The sequence below is a fragment of the Octodon degus genome, unplaced genomic scaffold, assembly GCF_000260255.1.
Source record: "Octodon degus isolate 3935 unplaced genomic scaffold, OctDeg1.0 scaffold00015, whole genome shotgun sequence".
NCBI classification, from domain to species: domain Eukaryota; kingdom Metazoa; phylum Chordata; class Mammalia; order Rodentia; family Octodontidae; genus Octodon; species Octodon degus.
The window spans coordinates 11,779,100-11,785,068 of record NW_004524591.1 but is presented as its reverse complement, the minus strand read 5'-3'; the positions used below and the strand labels follow the sequence as shown (position 1 = coordinate 11,785,068).

General features: G+C 43.5%; 1 pseudogene; it reads right to left on the bottom strand.

The window, feature by feature from the left end:
- Positions 1 to 5,236: 5,236 nt before the first annotated feature.
- On the bottom strand, positions 5,237 to 5,965 carry LOC101585261 (annotated as a pseudogene).
- Between the last annotated feature and the right edge of the window lie 4 nt (positions 5,966 to 5,969).

The window sequence follows — 5,969 nt, the reverse complement described above, 5'->3', positions numbered from 1 at the left end:
TTCTCTGCCCTGATGCCCTGCCCTGGAGCCAGCCAACTATGGACTGAAACCTCTACAAACTGTGAGCCAAAATAAACCTTTCCTCTAAATTACAGGTGTCAGATATTGTGTCCCAGTGCCAAGCACAGTAACTAAGACAAACAGGAAATCCAGTTCTCTTTTGAACTAAGTATATTAAGCTATCAAAGAATTGCAGTGCTGCAAACTACGTAGTTTATCCTCTTATGAGTCAACCTCACAGTTTCCCCAGAAGCAGACTGTAAGACACAGAATCAAATGCAAAGAATGTATTTGAGAAAACCTGGTTAACACCCACCCAGAAGCACAGAAGTAATGCAGGAGTGGGAAGGTGAACAATGAGGGCTCCACTGTTAAGCCTGCTCCCATATTGGGAGGGAGTTTAATTTTACAAGAAATGGTGCAAAACACACACACACACACACACACACACACACACAGTTATGCTAATCAGGGGCAAGGGAGCTAGGGGAATGACATCAATTGTCCAGGCATTACTGATAAAGGGCTGTCCCTGTAGGAGTATCCAGGCAGGTCTGGCTGCCCTTGCAGTGTGCAGGGACTGTTTTGCAAGTCCACAGATGCACGCAGAGGTGCTGGTCACGGCAATTAGAAGCCCATCCGGGCACACACAAGGGCCCAGTGACACAGGCAGGACCGTGACAGCGCCAGACTTCTAACAAGACCAAGAGTAAGAAAACACGAGACTATCTGGTTGGCAGATATACCTCCACAATTATCAAAGCACTGAGATTAAAGAAAACATTTTTCATTTTATAATTTGTTTAATCAAATCCCAAGGAAAGCTTTGCCTTAACTTCTAAATCTCTTCAAAATCCCTTTAATCCTCGATCAAAGTTTAGAAAATTGGAGCCAGTGTGGGAAGAAGGCTAGGGAGCTGAAATTGTTGATATTAAGATGAAAAAGGAAAATCTATTGCCGAAGTGTTTTTTCAGGTGAAATGGATTTACCCCCCACAATTTTTTTAAATGGCAAACAATGGAAAGAGAAAAGGTTTGAAAGTAGACTCCATAGTGCTACTAGGAAAAGTGTAATAAAATAAAACAAGAACCCCTGGGACCAATTGTAGGTTCTATTAAGCCCCAACCTTCTCCCAGCAGATCTAAGCCTCAAAGTCAAGAAAGGGGGGGAAAATGCGCTTAATGGAATTCTTCATTGTTTTCCCTTACAGCAGCCTTTTGTTATGTATCAATTGGACAAAAGGAAGCCATTATTTTCTCTTAGGGTAGTTTTGCATGCTGACAAAATTAGAATATTTTCCAGGACTGGTTGTTGATCAAGACTTAGTAAGCTCAGAAAGGCGCGCCAACCACAAGGCCCAGCTCACAGAGGAAATCTAGAAAGTCACATATCAGGAAATGGGAAGAAAAAAATAAAAATAATTGTCACCCATCTTTGAAAAAAAAATACAAGTAATCTACAAATACCCTCAAGACTGGAATGAAATTCCTCTTTTATGAGTTTTCTTCTCCACAAATAAGCAATTCTCATGGCTACCAGGACCAGGAGCCATCAACATAAAACAGATGTTTTAGAAGAGATTTGGAAGCTACATAGGAAAATGCTCAGCAGGACAGCAAGACAATAGGATAGAGCCTGCTGTATCTATGGAGTAGGACCTCACCCTACAGGGACAATGGAACAAGATAATATAAGGAAGGTTTGGGACAATGGAACCAGATAATATAAGGAAGGTTTGGGGTGTGAGGAACAGGATTTAGCGGGAAAATACTGGAACAGCAACCAGACGAATGCGTTCCAGGTCTTTTTTTTTTTTTTTTGTGGAACTAGGGATTGAACTCAGGCTCTTGTGCTCGCCAGAGAAGCACTCATTCCACTGAGCCATCTCCCCAGCCCTGACATTCCAGGTCTTGATGCAGCTAAACAAGGCAGTACCGTGGGCCTCCATTTCTTCACCTCTGGATAGGCATGACAGTTTTTAAGATGTTTCTTCCAAATGGTGGTATATGGCTTGCTTAGTAAAAGCTCAAGCAAGTTGTTGCTGGGGAGAGAGGAAAAGAAAATGACTTTTGTTAGTATACGAATGCATGCAGGCCACAGCTTACTAAGAGGAAGAGTTGTTTACAGAGCAATGTTAGTAAGATGTCAAAAAAAACGTTCCAGACTACCTGGGTTTAAATCTTGCCTTTGAAATTTTCTATATAGTTGTGGGTAAATTACTTAAGTGTTTTGTACCCAGCTTTCCTATCTATTTTTAAGAAAGGACTTAAAAAATGGCACCAACCACAAAAAGATTACTGTGGATGATAAATGTATTACTACATTGTGGCAGAAAATAATCCATACAGTTAGGAATGTTGGCACATGCGTGTAATCCCTGCATGGAGAGAGGCTGAGGCAGAAGGGTCAAATGTTCAAGTTCTGCCTAAACAACTTAGTGAGAACCTGTCTCAAAATAAAATAAAAGGGGTTGGTGCTATAGCTCAAAGTGCCTCTGGGCTTGATCTCTAATGTTGGGGGAAAATAATAATCAACACATTAAATATATTTATATAATAGGTTCCCTCTTCTTCCTGGGTATCATAGCTAGATTGCATTTCCCAGCATCCCTTGCAACTTTGACAGCCATGTGACTGGGCTCTAGCCTTATGTAGGGAACAAGGAATGTATGCTGTTTTTAAACCTGGCCATGAAGATTTCTCATGTGATTCTCAATGGCTCTTTTGAGTAGAATCCTTGGAAGAATCAGCAAAGGGACCAAAGTCCTAGAAGATGATGGAACCGTAAGATGAAAGGAGGTTTTCTAGATATCCATTTGACTTCATGTAACAAATAAAAGTCGTATTAAGACACTGAGAGGTGAGGTTACACATTGCAGCAGCTAGTGAGTCATATCCTAACTGTTAAAACATGTCAACCAGAACAGTGTCTGGAACAGAGCTGAGGTGTGAATGTAAATGAGTACTGTGGAGCTAGTGGAAGTGGGAACACCTGGGCAAAACCAGGACTAGGGTGTGTTTGGAAACAGAGTAGCCTGGTGTGACTAGAGGTTGTAACCACAACCTCCCTTCATTACATAAGGCTCCAAATATTGGATTAAGGAAACTGGAAACTGCAGTGAATAATAAGGAGCGGCTAGAGGAATAAAAATTTCCTTAATGTGCTAGCTTCCAGGAATGAATTTTGGAGTATTGTTTCCCTCTCAATTTCACTAAAGAGTTTGAGAAGTACTGGTGTTAGGTCTTTTCTAAATTTCTTGTAAAATTCAGCAGTGGATCCATCAGGGCTTGGGCTTTTTTGTTGGTAGGTTTTTATTTATTTTGTTTTTTATGTATTCAGTACAGGATCTACAGGTTCTCACTACACAGATCAGACTCATAGTGATCCTTCCTGTTTTTCAGCCTCCCAAGAGCTGGTTATACAGGTGCATGTCACATGCCAGTCTCAGTCTCTCTCTCAGTGCATTCTGGGGGTGAGGCAGGCACGGAATTTGTTGGTAGGCTCTTAATTACATCATCAGTTTCATTAATTGATATCAATTTATTTAAGAGTTTTATATCTTCTTGATACAGCTTTGGTAATTCATATGTATGTAGGAATCTATCCATTTCTTTTGCATTTTCCATCTTATTAGAATAAAAGTTTTCAAAGTAGGTATGGATGATCTTTTGGATTTCTGCAGGGTTTATTGTGATTTCACCCTTTTCATTCTTTTTCTTTCTTTCTTTTTTTGGTGTATTTGGTACAAGGTCTCACTCTGCAGCTGGGACTCATAGTGACCCTCCTGCTTTCAGCCTCCCCAGTGCTGGGATTATAGGCGTGCGCCAGCATGCCCAATCTCGGTGGCTGGCTCAAGGCGCCCGGGGTGGGGCCAACACAGCATGTGGTGACCCTTTTCATTCCTAAGTGTGTGGATTTCAGTTTTTTCTCTCTCCCCCTTTTTTTTGATAAGGTTGGTTAAGAGTTTGTCAATTTTTATTTAATCTTTCAAAGAAGCAACTCTGATTCATTAACTCTTTGTATTGCTTTCTTAGTCTCTGATACATTAATTTCTGCTCTGATAGTTTTAGATATTTGAGGATTCTCCACATGGATATCCACAGTGTTTGCACCAATCTACACTCCAGTGGAGAAGGAGTCCTTTTTCCTGACAGCCCCACCAACAATTTGTTGTTTGATTTCTTGATGATACCCATTCTTTCCAGGGTGAAATTGAACCTCAGTATTGTTTTAATTTGTGTCTCTCTACTGACCAGTGATGTGGAACATTCTTTCATGTATTTATTTGCAGTTACTACTCCTTCATCTGGTGTGTGTGGTCATTTCAGATGACCAGTTTGGGAATGGATCTTTAAATTTGCAGAGGTCTGATTTTTAAAAATTCTTTGTATATTCTAAATATTAATCCTTTGAGGAATAGCGGGAAATTTTTTTTCCCATTCTTTTTTTTTTTATGAATTCCCATTTATTTTTGGCTCTTGGGGCAATGTCTCTTTCAATATGAAAAAAAGCAGTAAGTTCAACACAAAATAGAAACCTAAGTGTAGGACAGGACAAAGTCAAGGGTGAGGCAATAGCAAGAGATGACATACTGTAAAGAAGGCATCTCCTGTCCTGGGCAGTGACCAGAACACAAAGGCGGGCGGGCACACGCCTGGGACAGTGGCAGCCACTCTCTGAAGGGAGAGGCATGCTCCGGGCCATATGAAGCTAATACTGTTCACTGTCCCAGGAGGCTGAGTGTAGAAATGCCTGGAGATGAGCGGGAAAGCCTGGATTCCTCTTGCCCAACAGTCCCCACCTGGGGAGCCCCACCCTCTTCCCCAAACTGACCATCACCCTCTGCCTCTCTTCCCCTTTGGCTCCCCGTGGTGGCCCTTCCGTGGGTTTTCAACACCCCTCTGGTTCTAAAGGGGATCTGGAAGAGCCCCAACTTCTGAAAACAGAAATATTAACTAGACAGATGTGAAAGCCAGCAGAAAATGCAGGGTCACCTAGAATGACAGAGATCTAGGTTTGCCAGAGTAGTGAAAGAAGAGACATCCAACGAACAAGTATTTATTGAGTGGGGCGGGGGAGAAAAAGAAAAAAAAAAGTATTTATTGAATGCCTACCATGTGCCAGGCACTGTTCTACACCCCCAACAGAAACAAGATAGAGGCAGCAAACAAATTGTGAAAGGGGCAGCTGAAGGTGGCTGAGGAAGTGAGGGGCTCAAGGTGACAGAGACTCTGGCTTAAGCCTCCTCTTTGACCTCCTCCCTGAAATCCTCTCCCTCTTCCACAGTGGTGTCCTGGTACTGCTGGTTCTCAGACAGCAGGTCATTTATGTTGCTCTCAGCCTCAGTGAACTCCATCTCGTCCATGCCCTCGCCCCTGTACCAGTGCAGGAAGGCCTTGCAGCAGAACATGGCCATGAACTACTCTGAGATGCGACTGAACAGCTCTTGGATGGCTGTACTGTTGCCAATGAAGGGGACAGCCACCTTGAGGCCACCTGGTGGGATGTCACACACAGCCATCTTCACGTTGTTGGGGATCCACTCCATGAAGTAGCTGCTGTTCTTGTTCTGCACATTGAGCATCTGCTCATCCACCTCCTTCATGGACATGTGGCCTCGGAAGATAACAGCCACCATGAAGCCATGGTGTGGATCGCTGGCAGCCATCATGTTCATGGCATCAAAGACCTGCTGGGTGAGCTTAGGCACGGTCGGGGCACGGTACTGCTGGCTGCCACGGCTGGTGAGAGGGGCGAACCCCGGCATGAAGAAGTGCAGGCATGGGAAGGGCACCATGTTCACGGCCAGCTTGCGCAAGTCGGCATTGAGCTGGTCAGGAAAGCGGAGGCAGGTAGTGACGCCGCTCATGGTGGTTGAGACGAGGTTGTTGAGGTCTCTATAGGTGGGTGTGGTCAGCTTGAGGGTGCGGAAGCAGATGTCGTACAGGGCTTCATTGTCGATGCAGTAG